Raw genomic sequence first — 17886 nt, forward strand, 5'->3', positions numbered from 1 at the left:
TGTTGGAAACCTGACTGCTTAGAAGCTTGCTTATTCTGTTGTACTTTCACCTGTACAAATGGAAAAACGCTGGAGCTGGCACTGCAGGCTAATCCTATGCACTGTGGTGCCAGCATCCCATCTGGGTGCCAGTTCATGTTGCAGATGCTCCACTCCCAATCCAGCTCTCTGTTTATGGCCTAGGAAAGCAGCAGAGGATGGCCAACATCTTTGGGCCCTTGCATCCACATGGCAGACCCTGAAAAGGCACCTGGCTCCTAGCTTCAGGTCAGCTCAACTCTGGCCATTGTAGTCATTTGGGGAGTGAACCAGTGGATGGAAGACTTTCTCTTTCTTTGTGTCTCCTTCTCTCTTCCTTTGTCTCTCTGTAAAATCTGCCTTTCAAACAAAAAATTAATACAGGTTTTTAAAAGAGGAACTATACATGTTCGCTCATGCATGCAGGGTGAGGACTTTAGCCACTAGGGTACCATGCCGCGGTAAAGATGCCCATTTTTTAAGAAAACAATTCATAAAGCACTTGCCACACTGCCTCCTAAATGTTGCACCAGGATCCAATATGGACACCAGTTCATGTCCTGTTTGCTCCACTTCCTATGCAGCTCCCTGCCTGTAACCTGGGGAAGCAATGGAGGATGCCCCAAACCCTTAGGGCTCCACAACCACATGGGAGACCCAGAAGAAGCTCCTGGCTCCTGGCTTTGGATAGGTTCAAATCCAGCAATTGCCAGCCACTTAAAGTGTGAACCAGTGGATGGAAGATCTTCCTGTATCTCCTTCTCTTTGTATATCTCTTTCCAATAAAAAGAAATAAATCTTATTTTAAAAATGGGTTATATTTTGAAGTATTTATTTAATTTTAATTTTAGAAACAGAAGTAAACAGAGATCTTCTATCCACTAGTTCACTCTCCAAATGCCTACAGCAGCTTGGAATGGACCAGGCCGAAGTTTGGAGTGTGGAACCCAGTATAGGTTTCTCATGTGGGTAGCAAAAACCCGAGCACTGAGCCATCATTTGGAAGCAGGGCCGGGACTTGAACCCAGACATTCCAATATGGGAATGTGAGCACCCAAACCAGAAGCCTAAATCTGTGCCAAATAACTTCCCTTCATGATTAGTAGTAAGTGTCAATGTTGCTTTTTTTATTAGTCAGTCTGTGCTCCATGTTTTATCTAAGTCCAAAAATCTGGGTTCAAATTTTAGCTTTGTCACTAGATAATTATGTAAGTTGAGACATGTTGATTAATTAATCTCCCTGATATTACAAAATTATAAATAATATTAGAGTGCTTTGCATACCGTAGGTGCTTAAAAAGTCTGTTCAGATGGGCTGAATCAAGCAGTGACTAAGGCAGGCTGATGTTGAATTGCTATTAACCCTCATACTTGGACAGCCCTCCTAGGGAGAAGCTGAAAATGTAGAAAACAAGGCAACTTGAAGTATGTGGCAGGATTGACTGCCAATGGCACATCTGGCTTAAAATTAGCTCTCAACCAATGACTTTTGCCACAAAAGACCAGAGTTGGCCTCTCCAATGGAGTTGCTGGTAAGAACCAGGCAGAATGTTCCAAATAGGGCAGGCTCTCTAGGATGGAGGAGCTGACAGCAATGAGGGAGGAGGTGTGGGCAGAAAGAGGCTCATGCTTTGGAGTAGGCAACAATGTTCTGGGATTCCTCAGGATACCTCCCCACCCTGCCCTCACCCCCACCTCCCTGCTGCCACCTCTGCCAATCTTTCATCCCCCCAACTCTTTGCCGAGCCAACATGGCTGCCCCTTGCTCTCAGTCAGCTCATTAGAGACTGACAGGAACTACATTCCATCACCCCTTTTTTCCAGATTTCCTAATCTGTCCTATCATGACAGTAGTCCTAGCCCTGTCTTCCTTTTAAGATTTATTTATTTGAAAGTTGGAGTCACAGACAGGGAGCTTTTCCATCTACTGGTTTACTCCCTAGATGGTCACAATGCCCAGCAATGGGTCAGGTCAAAGCCAGGAGCTTCATGCAGATAGCCCACATGGGTGATGGAGGCCCAGATGCTTGTTCCATCTTGTGCTGATTTTCCTGGCCATTAGCAAAGAGCAGGATCAGAAATGGGGCAGCTGGAACACAAGCTGGTACCCACGCTGACATCACAGAGGTTTTACTTGCTACACCACAATTCCCACTCCCTCCACCCCTAGCCCTACCTTTAATGCAGGATTACTGATAGAACCAAATAATGGCAGAATCTTGACAAATAGAGAATACTAGAAAAGCAAGACATTCTCATGACTGAAATCATTGCTACTATTGCTACAATGACAACTAGTCATCACAGCCATCATTGAACAGGCTCCTACTGTTGGGGATATCTTAAGGATTCTCCCCATCCCTCTACAACCTATTACCTAAAGGATGATGAAACCGAGGCTGAAAGGGACAGGGTCACTGTTAGCCCCCTTATTACCTTGGTGTGGATTGGAGACAGATGCCCCTTCCTCTGGGCAGATGCAGCCCCTCAGGTACACAGGGCTTGGCAGGTGCAGTGAGGGCTGGTTTTAGCTCCCACTCACCATTGACTTTGAGCAGGATACTCCTTGAATGCAATTTAGCCAGAGGCCAAACCAGGGCTCAAATGCAGGCCTGTGCTATTCTGCAAGGCACAAATGCCCCAGTGGACGATCATTGCCTGGATCCAACAGCTCCTTTGCAGACAAAAACACTGGGCGCACACAGGCCACTGTGGAGGTGGACATGAATGATGCAGACAGAACTGTGCACCCCTGGGATCGCACAGCCTCTGAGAAGGAGCCGAGCAAATCCCAGCTCGGCAGCCCGAGAACAGAGCTGGTGCACACAGAGAAACGAAACCGCACAGCCCCAGACCTGTTGACACGAGAGAACATTCTTGTACTGTGGACTGATATGTCTGTTGCTAAGCCTGCTTGGCTTCCTGTTACAGAGCACCTGGCTGCCGAGTTAGGAAAGATAATCACTCTGGGAACCGGCTCTCCTCAGGAGACCTGGCAGGCCCTGGTAATCTGCAGCAAAACTTGCCTTTCAATGGGGCCTCACCTCCTTCCAAGTCAGACAGAAGGGCAGGGTGGGGGGTGGGGAATCCTATCTGCAGAGGAGAGGGACTGTGCCAGAAAGGGACACTCTCCCTGCCCTAACTTCTCCCTAAGAGCAAGTCCTCAACAAAGCCCCTAAAGTTTCCTGCCTCCGGGGACACGTCAAGTCCTGGGGCACTCTCTCCAGGGGCGCCACAGCTATCAACTGTCAGCTCCTTTCGCTACATACACACACACTCCAGCTAAGTCCAAGCAGCTTTCAGACAAGCACGGGGAGGTGGGGGGTGGGGAGAAGGCGGTGGGAGAAGGGCTATGGAGGGCAGGAAGAGGCCTGAAACACTTGGAAGAGATCAATCCAAAAAGCAAGCATTTTTATCTGACCCTGGAGAAGGGAGCGAGGGAGGGTGAGTGATCAGAGCAAGGATGAAAGAATGATTGGCCCCCTTTTGTACCAAGTTTAATGAAGCTGCTTAAAAGCCTGCTGCTGGGTCCTGTTGAAAAATTACACCTGTGTGTCTTTTTGATAAAAATCTCTTTGGGTTCAATCACACACTAGTGTAACATACACACACTCCACACCAACCCCACACTCCTCAGACCTTCCCTGCAATTGCCCCACACACCTGACACCTCTCAGGCATGGCAGACATGTCTGCCCCTAGGCTACTTATGCACTCTTTGAAATTCCAGACTTTTCAAGGAATTGTCACCATATAAACAAAGAGCATCATTTCTAATCCCTGCCCTTCTCAGTGCCTTGCCTGAGGCCAAGTCACTTCACAAAAACTAAAGCCATGGCTTTTGCTTTTGCTTTATTTGGTTCCTAAGCTTTGGGGCAAAGAGGCTGCCTTTAACAGTTCACTCCACCAGAAGGATGGATTCTGATTTGCTACCTCCTAGCCACTGGGAGGAGGCAGCCCTGAGTTTGGGGTAGGTGTCCCTCTGGCCATCAGATTTCAGGGCCCCTGCCCTGACTCCCAAAAAGAGCAGGCAATGTTCTCTGCACCCATCAGAGAGGCAAAGAGAGAAGCAGCCATTCCCCAGAGAAGGTTCCCCTATGGTGCCCAGCTCCCCAACAATGCACCAATTCAATGTACTTAAATCTGGCTTTCAAGGCCAGCTCAGATCTTCCATGGGCAAGCCACAGTTTCCTTCTTAACTCCTTTCCATCTTATAGTTGTGGGCAATCACAAAGTGCCCTACAGACAGCAAACTCCAAAGCACATGTCAGCAGTTTTCAGGCTGAAACCATAAGGGGGAACTAGAGGTTGAAACACACCTGACAGCAAAGCCTATGTATGTTTTCTCTCATTGCCTCAATGCATGACACACAGGCCAGCATCACATATTCTTCAGGAAACAAGCAAAAATGAGCAACTCAGGTCACACAGCAAGTCCTGCGGGACTTGACCTCAGGCCCTAAGCCCTGGTCCTGCACTCTTAGTTCCAAACACAAAAAACAATTGGGTCTGTTAAAGGGACAGGGTATGAACCAGTTTTTAACTAGCTCCGCTACCTGCAGGTAAGGCCCACAGCTGCCAGGCAATTCCTAGGATGTCTTCACGAGTTCTCCCAACAAACATTCTAATGTGACAGTTGGTACAAAAAGAAACCTCAACTGCTACTGACACCCAAATGCTTCAGGCCAGTAAATCTCACATCCTGACTTGGAACTACACAAAACAGAAAAATCACAAGATGGGAACCAGGAGTCCATCCAGCAAAGGTTGAGTTGTGGAGACTGGCGTGTCTCTTAATTCAGGCTCAACTGTCCACAGCATCACTTACTTACCTACTGACCACGTGTCCTGGAAATCACTAGCCCGCTCTGATTCTCAGCTTTGCCATCTGCAAAAACAAGAATACAGTCTTAATTCATCCTTGGAGGCCACTGCAGTAAAGAGTATCACTGGTTTTATATATAAAACTGTTTCTGACTCTTCATGAGCCCTATAACTAGGGACAATTCTCACAGTCAACAGCAGCAAGGGAATGATTGGGGTTCACAGAAAAGAAAACCCAAAGGTATGTTGATTTTGGTACAAAATATTTTGAGATCCAAGCATATAAGAGATTTCTATAAGGTACATGGAAAATGCATAACACTAAAAAATGCATGACTTTCATAGTTTCACACCGAAATTAACTTTTAATTTCATGTTTCATGAATTTTGTGGGGTTCTGCTATATTTAAGAAAGTCAGACAATAAGAAAAAAATGACACATGGCAATTAGCAATTAGGTTTCAAGCAGTGTGCCATCAGTCTCACAGTCGTAATACAGAGTTGGGTCTTCTGAGCATTTTTGCACATACTCTTACTTTTCATGATTGTCAATATACAAAAGGCCATTGAGAACACGAGGAGAAGTGGAGCAAGGAAAAGTGCTCAGCACATTCACTGTCAGCACTTTGGACAAATGTCCCAGTTTTGTTTCTTCATGCGATGGGTTTAGCATTTTTAGCAAGACTACACTCACGCCCCACCCTAGACAGAGCCAGCTAAGCCTGACTCCCACTTTCCTGCCCTCAGTGTTGGGTAACTGTTTTCCTGGATACTGAGTTGCTTTCCTTCTCACCCATTTTGTCAGTTTCCAGACACACACTGAGGCCCATGACTTAGTGTCCGGCAGGTGCCATCTCCACCCGAGCTCAGGAGATGAGAAACAAATCATTTAGAGGTCCATGCACACGTTTTCCCTTCTACTGGCTCAGTCATTCACAAATCTTTTAAGTTATAAAGACAAAGCAAGGAAACTCATCTATTGAAGTCCCTACTATGTGGCAGCTGTTGATCCAACAGTATCTGTGGACATTATCTCAGGATGGTCCAGATCACCATGGGAGATGTTTTTCTCAGCTGGGAAGACTGCAGCTCAGTGAGGCTCAGCACCTGTCTGAAGCCCAATGTCATGGCCTTGGACTCATGTTCATGACCTCTGTACATCTGTGTGTAGCCTCCACTGTCACTGGTTCTTCCCCATCTGCTCAGGGTTTTTACTTTATTTTAAAGGACTCCCCTTGGTTTCCACAGCTCCTTATTTCTCTCCATTCCTGCCACTAAGATGGATTCCATAATGGCAAACAGAGTGCCAACAACCTGAATTTGTAATCATAGCCATTCTGCGTAGCAATACTCAGGAAGTCACAGGCGCCAGGTGTTGCTCCTGCATGTGCTTCTAATACTCATTAAAATAAATCACTGCTAAAATTTAACATGCCTCTCTGTATAGCATCCACCTCCCAGGAATGTGGCTTTATCCTTTGGGAAGCCTGGTGCAAGGTCCCCAGCTACGCTTAAGTTGGACTGCTTGTTAAGCTACAGCAGCAGCATCACTAATACTTGATGTTGAGTGGGTATCAAGGAAGTTGTTGGAGGTCACACAGCGGGTAACCAAAGACACAGGTACTTGGGCCCCCACTGGTCTACCTCCAACCTGGTGCCCTGCTCCTCCAATTCCAGACTCCAAATCTGCAATTCCACATTAAGGTAGGGTCATACCATTCTGCTCAATGGGTCACCAGCTATTCCATAGTGTCTAGATCCCATCCAGACATACGTAAGTTCCCCAAAAGGGCAGCTGGGTAGGAAGTTGCATAAATCCTAAAATCGTGTTTAGAAATGGGTGAACTGGAAGATTCTTCATGTGAAGAACTGAGACAGCAGTCAAGCAGGCACAGTGGATAAAGCCACCATCCCCAGGAGAGCTACTGCCCATGGCCAGTGAGGACAAATCCTGCCCAAGTCCCAGGCAAGGTGAGCAAGAGGCAAAGTAACTGTTATAAAGGGTGATCGAAGCCATTGTGCAGTATCTTCCTAGAGATCTAAGCTTCCATTTCCTGTCATGTGGTTTAAAATGAATTGGCATGAATTTTTTTTTTTTTTTTTTACCAGAGAGCAAGCAGGCTGAAAAGGCCTGGAGAATTGGCACAGGCATGCTTCCTGAAGGCCCTCCAGTACTGCACAGCAAACAGGCAGCAGAGCTATGCAGAGAAAGGAAAACTAACATCAAGGACCCTGATTATTCATGTCCAACCCACTGACACCTTCTGCATAAAGCCTTCCCCCTGCAACCCAGGTCGCTCCCTCCCCTTGCCTTTTATGACAGTCTCTATTATGTTGAAATGATATATTACTTTCCACTGGTAATTTTAATTTTTAAAGATTTATTTGGGAAGGGTATTGGTGTTGTGGCACAGCCAATTAAGCTGCAGCTTGTCACACTAGCATTCCATACGGGTGTGGGGTTGAGTCCTGTCTGCTCTATTTTCAATCTACTTCCAATCCAACTCCCTGCTAATACACTTGGGAAAGCAGAGAAAGATGGCCCAAGTGGTTGGGCCCCTGCATCCATGTGGGAAACCTGGCTGGAATTTTAGGCTCCTGACTTCAGCCTGGCCCAGTGTTGATGAAGCCATTTAGCCATTTGGGGAGTGAACACAGAATAAAAATCTATCTTTTTCTCTCTGTCTCCTTCCCTTCTTCCCTCCCACTCCCTATCATCCTTACTTTGACTTTAAAAAAATAACAAAAATTAAAAGCTTGATTTAGTTAAAAGATAGAATTACAGAGAAATGGAGAGTGAATGAGGGGAGGAAGAGAGGAAGAGAGAGAAAGAGAAATCTTCCATCCATTGGCTCAATCCTCAAATGCCCACAACAACCAAGGTAGGACAGGCCTGGAGTCTCCCATGTGGGTGGAAGGTACTCAACAACTTGGGCCATATGCTGTTGCCTTTTAGGCAACAGGATTACAAGAGCTGAGTATCTAGGACACGAACCAAACATGCTCAAATGCAATGTAGGTGTCCGAAGTGGAGGTTTAACCTGATGTGCCACAATGCCAGCCCCTGTTCTGTCGTTTATAAAGTTCCAATTTTTCTGTTTATTCAAATACACAAAATATGAGGGTAATTCAAAGGACTTGTGGGAAATGAAATGAAAAGGTAAGTTTATTTGGTACAAAAAATGTAAATTCATACATATAAGAGGGTCTTCAACTAGGTCATACAAAATGTATACAGCATTTGGACTTCAAAACTGTTTCACACCAAAATAGACTTACCTTTTAATTTTATTTTTCCACAAACTTGTTGAAGTACCTCTGTACAATAAACCAATCAAACCTGTCACTAACAAGAGTTCAGATGTTTCTCTCCAAGCTTTTTTTTTTTTGGTATGGATATTAGCACACATTCAGATAAAGCACATTTAGAAACCATAGAAAACAACATCATCCTATACACATGGATTTCAATGTTTTGTGAACTAAGCAAAAATAGTAATTGCATACTCTTCAATGGCTATAAGAGTAAATAATTACTCCCCTCCTGGTGGACATACAGATTCTCTTAAACTTTCCACTATGTAAATCCTCTAATATATTTGTCTACATTACTCGCGTTATAGTTTCATGATGTACATAGACTACACTGGTTAACATTTACAAATGCTTTGTAATTGACCCTCCACCAGATCTCTCTCTTCATTTTGGCCTGTACCACATGGGCACAAGCAATTCCTCTCACTGGCAACAGCCCTCAGCATTAGCGTGCCTTTCGGTCTTTGTCAGTGTGATAGGTAAATGGTGTCTGGTTATTTCATCTGCATCTCTTGAGTGACAGTTACATTGCTTTGCATGTGCTTCCTGGCCATTACACTTCTGGAAATTGCATGTTCACTCTCCTTTACCCATTTCTAGGGAGGGCATTAGTCTCCTCATTGATATATAAGGATTTCTCATTTGTCTTTTCCCTCATTTCTTTAGCTGGACGCTACCATCTACTATTTGCTACCACAGGAAACCTGGGTTTCTATCCTAATGTATCTCTGCACAGCCCAACATGGCCAATCAATCACCAAGTCCTTTCCATGCTGCCTCCTGTGTGCAGCTTTAGTCTGTTCATTCCTCTCCCTCTCCAGCTCCATATCATCTCTCACCTGGACTTTATCATCACAGATTCCTAACTGGTCCCCGCCCTCCCCCCCACATTCTCTCCTCCGATGCCCTGAACATCAGAAGCCCGAGGGATCTGTAGAAAATAAATCTCCCCCTGCAGAAAAGCTTTTGACTATTTCCTGTTCTACTGAAGATAAAATCCAAAGTCCTTTATGTGTCCTGGAGCCTTGTGAGGCTGCTTCTAGAAGCTGGGACTCCACTGCTAGGGAGTTGCAGACCCTTTCACTTCCCTCTCCAACTTTACCTGTGAGCCACACTGGCTTCCAATCTGATTCTCAATTGAGTAACCCTTCTTCCCAACTCAAAGCTGTTCCCTCTTCTTTGAAGGTGGTTTGTGATCCTCTTTGCTTGACTAATCCAAACTCATCCTCCATGCCTCTCAGCTTAACTGTGTCCAGGCTCTGGATAAAACAAATCATGAGGGAGTGTCACGTCTCTTCCCATGCATAGAGTTCAAACCTACAGAAACAGCACAGAGGCAACTCAAGGCAAAGCCCTGCCTTGTGCTTTTTGCTGGTACTCCAGATCTCTCTACTTCATGTTTTGCCCACATTCAATGAATGTCACCCAAGTGGACTTAATGTCAAGTCAAGTTCTGTGGTAATTATACCTAATTCACTGCTGCTCTTGTGTCTGGCATTTTAAACTAAATTTGCACCATTGCCATTATTGACTTGATGGTTTTTCCTACTAAAGATCAATACCTGTATTTATAAATATTTCCTCTTAGGTTATCTTCCTGAATTAACACAGACAGTTTAAACTATAGTTCAGTGTGGTTCAGATCTGCTCTAGCTGCAACTAAAACCTGACATAAGTCTCCCTTGTCCTCCATGCGGCACTCCATGTACTGTACGTAGTGAAACAGCACTCTATCTTTCCCTTTAGGGCTTCTGAAATGGAAGCCAGAGACCATCAGGTCAGACCAGCCAGGCTAGGCCAGGGTGTGGAGTCACCATTTTCTTGGCTTCTTTTGATCTCTTCTCAAGCGAATTCTAAAGCACCACCTTGGATAAAATGACTGGTTGCACATGAGGAGCTAATGTAGCCTCAACCCTGGCTACTGTTCTAGTTCCTGCCTTGAAATGCTTTTTATCTAGAAAACCCTTCTCCATCTGGATGTGCAAGGAAGAGTGACTGGGATGACTGTGTGCTCTGTTTATCTTTATTAAATGTTAAGAGGCACCTGGCTCTAGAATCTGAGTGTGAGTTTGACCTTACTACTGCTACCTCCTAGTGGGGTAACCTTGGGCATAACGCATAACCAACCCCTTCAAGCCTCTGCATTTTTATCTGAAACCCATTCCTTGGGATGTTTCAGTAACACTGTTCCTGTCACCTAGCAAAGGACCAACACATGTTGACAAATATTATAATGACTACTATGATCATCTTAGTTAACTCTATAATATATACTCTTGTGAAACACTGTTCTAATCACTTAATTAATATGCATTCATTTAACCCTCAAACAATTCTGTGAGGTGGGTATCACTATATTCTTCATCCCAGTGAAAGAAACTTGGGCAGCACAGGGCTAACAAAACGGCCCAGAGTCTCATCATAAATGGTAGAGCCAGGATTCCTAACCCTAGCAGTTTGGCTGCAGAAGTCATTGCTCTAAACCACCAGAATTTTAACCAACCCCACAATGATAAAATGCATTACCATCATTTTAGTTATTCATAATTACTATTCACTTTTTACAGATTTTTTATGTATTTGAAAGGCAGAGTTGCAGAAACAGGGAGAGATCTTCCATGTGCTTATTCATTCCCTATATGGCTGCAATGGCCAGCTGGGACAATCTGAAGCGAGGAACTAGGAGCTTCTTCCAGATCTCCCACATAGATGCAGAGTGGCAAGCACTTGGGTCATCTTACGCTTTCCAGAAACATCTTTCCTAGGTCCATTAGCAGAGAGAAGGATCAGAAGTGGAGCAGCACCCGGGACTCAAACTGGACCCCATATAGAATGCTGGTGCCCTAGGCAGTGGCTTTACCTGTTGGGCCACAGCGCTGGATCCACTATTCACTCCACTATTATGAGTGACAGATGGCTAGCCTATGCATATAAGCCACCAGGGCATATTGGTTTGGGCTGGCAGGATATTTGGGAGTCAGTCAAGCGCCTGTCATTTTGGGTGGCAATCAGGGACTCAAACAAGGATATCACAGGAGAAGCCCAAAGCTGTGTGTGTGCCAACAGGGTAGGAGTATGAATGGATGATAGGATGGTCATAGTCAGTCCTGAATACCTTGTGGACTGAAGTAGCAGCATCTGAACTTCCATGACCATGACCCACCAACTAGCAAAGCTGGATGCTTCTAGCCACCCTCCCACAGCACTGATATGCATCAGGTCATGCAACAATGGAGCTCTTGGTGTCTTAGCAAAGCCAGGCTGGAGAGACCACCAGCAAGGGTCTCCTCTCTAGAAGCCTATGTTTCTCTTGCTTGGGAGGTTCCAGGGAATCTGGGGTTCATAGAGTCTCTTGGGCTCTCAGCAACCACTCTTCAAATGTGGATCTGATTTCAGGAAACTCTGTTGATCCAAGCTAATATTGTGATCTGCTCATACTGCCATCAAATATCTGAGAAGGAGTTTTCCCCTGAGGATCATGGTCCATAACTGCTGGCTTCATCAGGCTTGCCGCTGGGCAATTCTCTCCTGGACTTGGACTGCTGATTAGGTCCTCAACATACATCCACCTGTGCTTTCCCTAGATATTTCAAGGTCAAATATTCTGCCTTCTCCCACTTCCTCTGAGTTAGAGTCCATCTTGTGTGTGTCACTGGGCTGGTGGGAAATAACTGAGCAAGAGCAAATTGTACTGCAGCCACAGGGTCTTGGGCTCAAGCACCCAACAATCTACTGGGTCTTGGAAAGGCCAAGAGTGAAACCACAATGACCCCTCATCTTCTGAAAGCCAGCACATGCTCCTCTGGGCACTCTGATTGCCTTTGCCGCATCTGCAGATGCATCCTAGCTGGGAAGCCCACAGCAAGCTGCTCTCAGGCAGATACAGTTCTGTGTTGCACAGCAGTAAAAACAGTCTTGTTATTTACCCAAACACATTAGTGTACAGGCCAAGATGCTGCATGATAATACCATTTCTTTTCCTCCAAGTCCATGGAACCACAAGAGAGAGCTTTTTTAATTCAAAACACCAGGCAAGTCAGCTTGTCTTGGAAGATCAGCTTCTGCATAGGCAACCTCACACTCATCCTCTTAACACCCCCTTGCTGGCTGCATCAGATCCAGACTGAACTGAATCCAGTGTGGGTGAACAGAGGCTAGGCCTAATCCATGTTCACATCCTGGTTCCACATGACCCTGAGAAAACTCCCTCACTCCTTGGTGTCCTGACCCACACATGGAGATGCTTTCCTCAGCCCTGAACAGGACTACAGTGAGAAATACACGTAGTGCTCTTCCAGCACCCTGGCTGCAGATGTATCCTGAGGAGCACATTCCACTTTGAACACTGCACAGCTAAGCAAGCTCAGGAAGATGCACTCCCTACACTTGAAGGGAAGAGATCATGACCTACAGTGACACTGGGCAAGACAGGTGTCAAGGCTACCAGGATGGGAACGGCCAAGACAGACTTCAGCAAAGCAGCTGAGCACAGTTACTGCACAACCAGAGCCCTGTGGCAGGCAACTATGGAGAGGAACTCTTGACCAGGCACAAGGACCATGGCGGGTGCTGGGCTCAGGGGGTCAGGATATAGCAATGCTATGCCTGGTCAGTCCCAGGGTGAAAAGCTGGAAAACATAGGGCCAGGGCTGACCTTGACATCATCACTCTGGCTACCTTGGGGATGAGCTGGGGTGGGGAGGCTAGGGCAGACAGAGCCATTGAATCACAGTGGATTCAGCCTAAGGAGAGGGTGTTTGCTTTCATTCATGAGGCTTCTGGGCACCCCTGCTCAGCTGCTGGCAGGTACCTGGCTGCAGGGCCTCTGGACTGACTTTTGTGAAGTTGCCCCAAGAAAGCTCCTCTCTCACATCAACTATAGGATTATCCGCAAGCCAGTCCTTTCTGGCTCAGTGCGGAGCAGGGTGTCCTCTGCAGTGGCAGCAGGCCTGTCAGTCCCTGTGTCGTCTCAGAGTCTTTGCCTGGAGTCACACATGGGGTGACTGAGCTGCTGTCCTGGCCTATGCCCATCAAATTAATCCAATTCCATTCAGCAAAATTATTTCTGTGTGGGGATGTTGTGCTCAGATGTGAGGGTAGTATGAGATGGTAACAGACAAGGTCATGGGCCCAAGAGCTTTCTGGGGAAGGAGACAGGAGCTGTGCTATAATCCAAAGCTAACTGCTGGCATGTATTCAACACAAGGCCAAGCAGCAGGGACAAAAGAAAAGGCATTGGATTCTCCTGGTCAGCACCAACAAAGCCTCCTGGAAGAAGTGACTCTTACCAGGGCCCTGGTACCTGGTAGTCAGAGGCTGGGAGAAGGACACTATGCTGAGGGACAGCATGGGCAGAGAAAGCTATGCTGCCTGTTGTACCTGGCACCCTGGAGAGGAGGCAATGGTGGACCAGAGCAGACATGGTATGTTGAGGTCATACTGTCATTTTGCACTTTCCTCCCTAAGGCACAGGACAAGAGTCACATGAGAAAGTGCTAAGCAGTGATTTTGATCAGGTACCTTTGGGTGCCTGGTAACATGTATTACATGAACTCATTTTGTGAGAGTTCTAGAAGCATCCCAGGAAGCAGAGCTCACAACTGTCCCCATTTTACAACTGAAGAAACTCAAGTCTACCCACAGCCACAGAGGCAGAGATGTTGTCCAACATGCTGAACTCCAGGCCAGCCATCTCTGTCCTGTACAGCAGGCCCACACTATGGCACAGAGACAAATGTGCATGCTTTGTTCACAAAACTGAGACAACTTACATCCAGCATACCACTGGCACGGACTCAATTCTGTGTCCCAAGGGAGAAAATGTACAAAATGGCATCTCTCATCTCTGTTCATCAGAACACGTAAGACCCCTGAGGACGTGTGAGCCCTGAATTTCTGACTGTGTGCAAGGAACTTCTACACTATGCCCAGTCATCAACACAGCCACATGGGAGGGTCTGCCTCTAAGGACAAGGAGCCTCAGAAAGGTAGTGTGGTTTGCTCCAAATAGCATGCAGGAATGAGCAACAGGTGTTGTGAGGCTCCATATCCCTGCTCCCCCAAAATCTGGCATGTCAATAGCTCCAGCCTTTTGTCTTATGTCACTCCTTGCCATCAGTGGCACACGCGAGAAACCTAGGTCCCTCTCCATGTTAGGTCGTAATTGCATCCTACTGGTTGCAAGCTCTTACTCTCTTCTACTCCTGCCTGCTTCTCACCAAGCCTGTTCCACGGCACTAGGTCTAAACTGCCGTTATTTGTCACCTGAGCTTTCTCAGCAGCCTCCCATATGTCTCTCTGTGCCTGATGCTCATGGAAGATGCAACTACTACAGCAGACATGATGCAATAAATGGCCTGGTCCTTGCTGGAAGCTCTGCCTATTCTCTGTTGTATCTTCCTGTCCTCAGCCAATACTGTCTGTGTGACCTCAGGCTTTCATTCTTGCATTTCAGCTTTCCTCGCTGTATAAGAATGGCTCGTTTCCTTCCCATCTGAGATGCCCACACAAGGATCTTCTGGAAAGACCTGAAGTTTGGAGGATGGAAACAGAGTTTACAGTCTTCAATATTTAAGCAGCAGGTTGCTCTCAGTTCAGGGGAACTCTAGGGGAGCTGGAGCCTATGGGCAGGCCCTGTCCTTCCATCCCATTCCAAACCTTGCTGACAGATCCAGCCACCAGCATGCTAGAAGACACTGGTCTGACATAATTGAATATCAGCTAGGGTACAAGGGACCAGGGAATTTCTTATGAATCTGCTCCAAACGTGGGAGTAGAGCAGGTTGGGAGGCAGCACCGGATGTGGGGTTGGGCTTCTGAATGAGTGACCATGGAACTGACTCTCATGGAGTCCTCAAGGTCCCCACAACCCAGAGGTGGCTGGGACAAATGCCTTAGCTACTTTGTTCCATGGGCTCCTTTAGCACTCTCTTAAAACCTAGACCTTTTCTCTTAACAGTGTTTCCAGATGCAGACAACAAAACTCGATACAATGACAAAGGGAATCAATTATAGGAATGTGTGCCAATCCCATTTTTATGTCTTTTCTTTATGTCTTTTTATGTCATAGTGGTGGTCCAATGATTATAACCCTGAGATAGCCCATGTTAAGTGTCTCCCATAATTGTAATGACAGGACACACAAATATCTGATTCTTCTTGTGAACTAAGGCCCAAAGCCAGCTTGTGCTATCATGTTTTGTGGCCCATTTTTCCAATGGGAGATGACACTAGCTTCCAGCTTCTCCCCAGCCACATGCTTATGTGCTGGACCTCTGAGCCAGTGCAGCAACCTGACTTTACGGAGATGAAAACTGGAGTCCCTGAAGGGGCAAGAACTCAGGGCTGGTTGGAGTGAAAACCAGAGGTCCATGCAGGCCCTGATGCCTCCCAGACCACTCTGTTCCTGCTCTCCACACCGCCCCCAAGGTGCTCCGACATGTGCCAGTCCCATGACTCTCTGAAACTGGGCTTCCTGACCCTTCCACCTCCGTAGGCTGCAGTGAGGACAGACTGGGCAATGGACATGAATAGTACTGATCTAGCAAGTGTTCTGTAGTTTTATAGATGACACCCCTGCACTTACAGTGGGGTCCTGATCTCATGAGTCGTCCTCCAGTGGAAAAAGCACTGCATGCACCTGCCTTGCCATCCATCACAGCTTGGTGATGCAGACACTGGCAGTGTGGGGGTAGCCTTCTGCACCACATGGCTGACTGGAAGTTATGGCTCACTGCTGCAACCAGCAGCCCCAGCAACCCCCCTGAGACTGTTCCACTACATAAAACTAGCCCGAGCAATCATCAAAAATTCAAATCCCAAGTCTGGTTTTGACAGAATGTATCTCATTCATACCACTGCAAATTCAAAAAACTCCTATCAGTGCATCACATGTGGAAGGTTGCCTCTATCAGGAATTGATTACTATGCACTTCTCTATGACAAAACAAATGATACAAGGGCCCAGGGTGGCAGACCCAGTGCCGTTGGGGTGAAATCCTAAGGAATGGGGACTGCAGCAAACTCAGGGCCTCACATCCTTCTGAATGGGGCAGCCAGCACTGAATGTTATGGATGGCACCTATAGAAAGATGCCTAATGCTGGCAAAGTACACTTAAAAAGAAAGATTTACTTAGTGAAAACCAGAGTTCCGAGAGAGGAGAAGAGATACAGAGAGACACTCCATCCACTGATTCACTCAAATATCTGAAATGGCTAGAGTAGGGCCAGTCTGAAGCCAGGAACCAAGAGCCAAGAGCTTCTTCCAGGTCTCCCACATCGGTGCAGAATCCCAAGCACTGGACCCATCTTCTAATGATTTGTTGGGCACATTTGCAAGAAGCTTGATTGGAAGTGGAGCAATCAGGACTCAAGCCAATAACCACAGGGGATACTGACATTGCAGGTGAAGACTTTAACTCACTATGCTTCAGTGTTAGCTCTGTAAATTTGACATTCTAACAGTAATGTAAATCTTAATTTTGGCACAATGTACTGGCTTCCGTCTTAAATTTCTTGACATTTAAAACAGAAAGTGGTGAGCCAGCGATGGCCATAGGCCATCACATCACAGGCTCTGGGGTAGACAGAAAGGGGAGTTTCATGGCCAGAGGGAGAAAAAAGGAAACAAGTCACACTTTCCCATTCATGCCCTGGGGGTCAGATAGTGCTATGCAGGGTGGCATTCTTGCCTATACAACCAAGGCCCCTCAAGGGAGTCAGCCGGGCATGTTCATGCTCTCCTCCCTATCGACTGGGAGGCTGCCTGGTTTTATTAATAGCCTTGGATTGTGCTCACAGCATATCAAGGTAAACAGACAGTTCCAGGGCGTGTAATGCAGGCAATTCCAACAGACGAAGAAACACGTTCCCAATTATAAATAGGAAGAGAAGATAAATAGTCGGAGCTCCCAGCTTGCCTCACCATGATCTACAGGCTGGGAAACACAGATTCAGACTCTTGGATAACTTGGCTAGCTGCAAGGCACACTCACGTGGAAGATGGGAACTATGCCCAGAGATGCAAAGAGCCTTGCCACAGGCCACATTCATTAACTGGCTATTCCTGATTTCTCGTGGCATCAGGTTCCTCAACTGGAAACACTTGTAAAGTCACCTATGGTTCTCTACAAGTATACTGTCCTCTCAGGGCCAAAGCTGCTACCTAGGGCATCTCCTCCTTTATTTGGTACCCGGACTTGACCTTTAAGATGAGCCTGAATTGGACCCAGCACGATAGCATAGCGGTTAAGGTACTCTCCTTGAGTGTGCCGGGATCCCATATGGGTGCCGGTTCTAATCCTGGAAGCCCTGCTTCCCATCCAACTCCCTGCCTGTGGTCTGGGAAAGCAATCGAGGACGGCCCAAGACTTTGGGCCCCTGCACCCGCGTGGGAGACCCGGAGGAGGTTCCTTTGGATTGGCACAGCACCGACCATTGCAGTCACTTGGGGAGTGAAACATCGGACAGAAGATGATCTTCTCTGTCTCTCCTCTCTGTATATCTGCCTTTCCAATAAAAATAAATAAATCTTTAATGAATCAGCCTGTTTTGCCTGCCTTGACTCCTTCCAGAAGGATCAGATGTGACCATGCCATAGACCCTAGTCCTCAGACCTCCATCAGTTGCAACACATGCCAAGCAGAGCAATCACTGTCCGAGTCTGTGTCACTTGGAGCCTAGCAAGGGCCCTGCCATGAGGGAGGGACTCTAAGAACAGAAGCTGAATG

General features: G+C 46.7%; 1 protein-coding gene across 1 annotated transcript in view; it reads right to left on the minus strand.

Moving 5' to 3' along the window:
• The window catches only part of TENM4 (teneurin transmembrane protein 4), a 686631-nt gene that overhangs the window by 538385 nt on the left and 130360 nt on the right, over nucleotides 1-17886 (minus strand). Inside the window, 1 exon segment of the mRNA XM_004589844.2 lies at nucleotides 4851-4906. The gene's annotated coding sequence lies outside the window, so the exon portion shown is untranslated.

Source organism: Ochotona princeps, chromosome 4 (genome assembly GCF_030435755.1).
Source record: "Ochotona princeps isolate mOchPri1 chromosome 4, mOchPri1.hap1, whole genome shotgun sequence".
Taxonomy (NCBI): Eukaryota; Metazoa; Chordata; class Mammalia; order Lagomorpha; family Ochotonidae; genus Ochotona; species Ochotona princeps.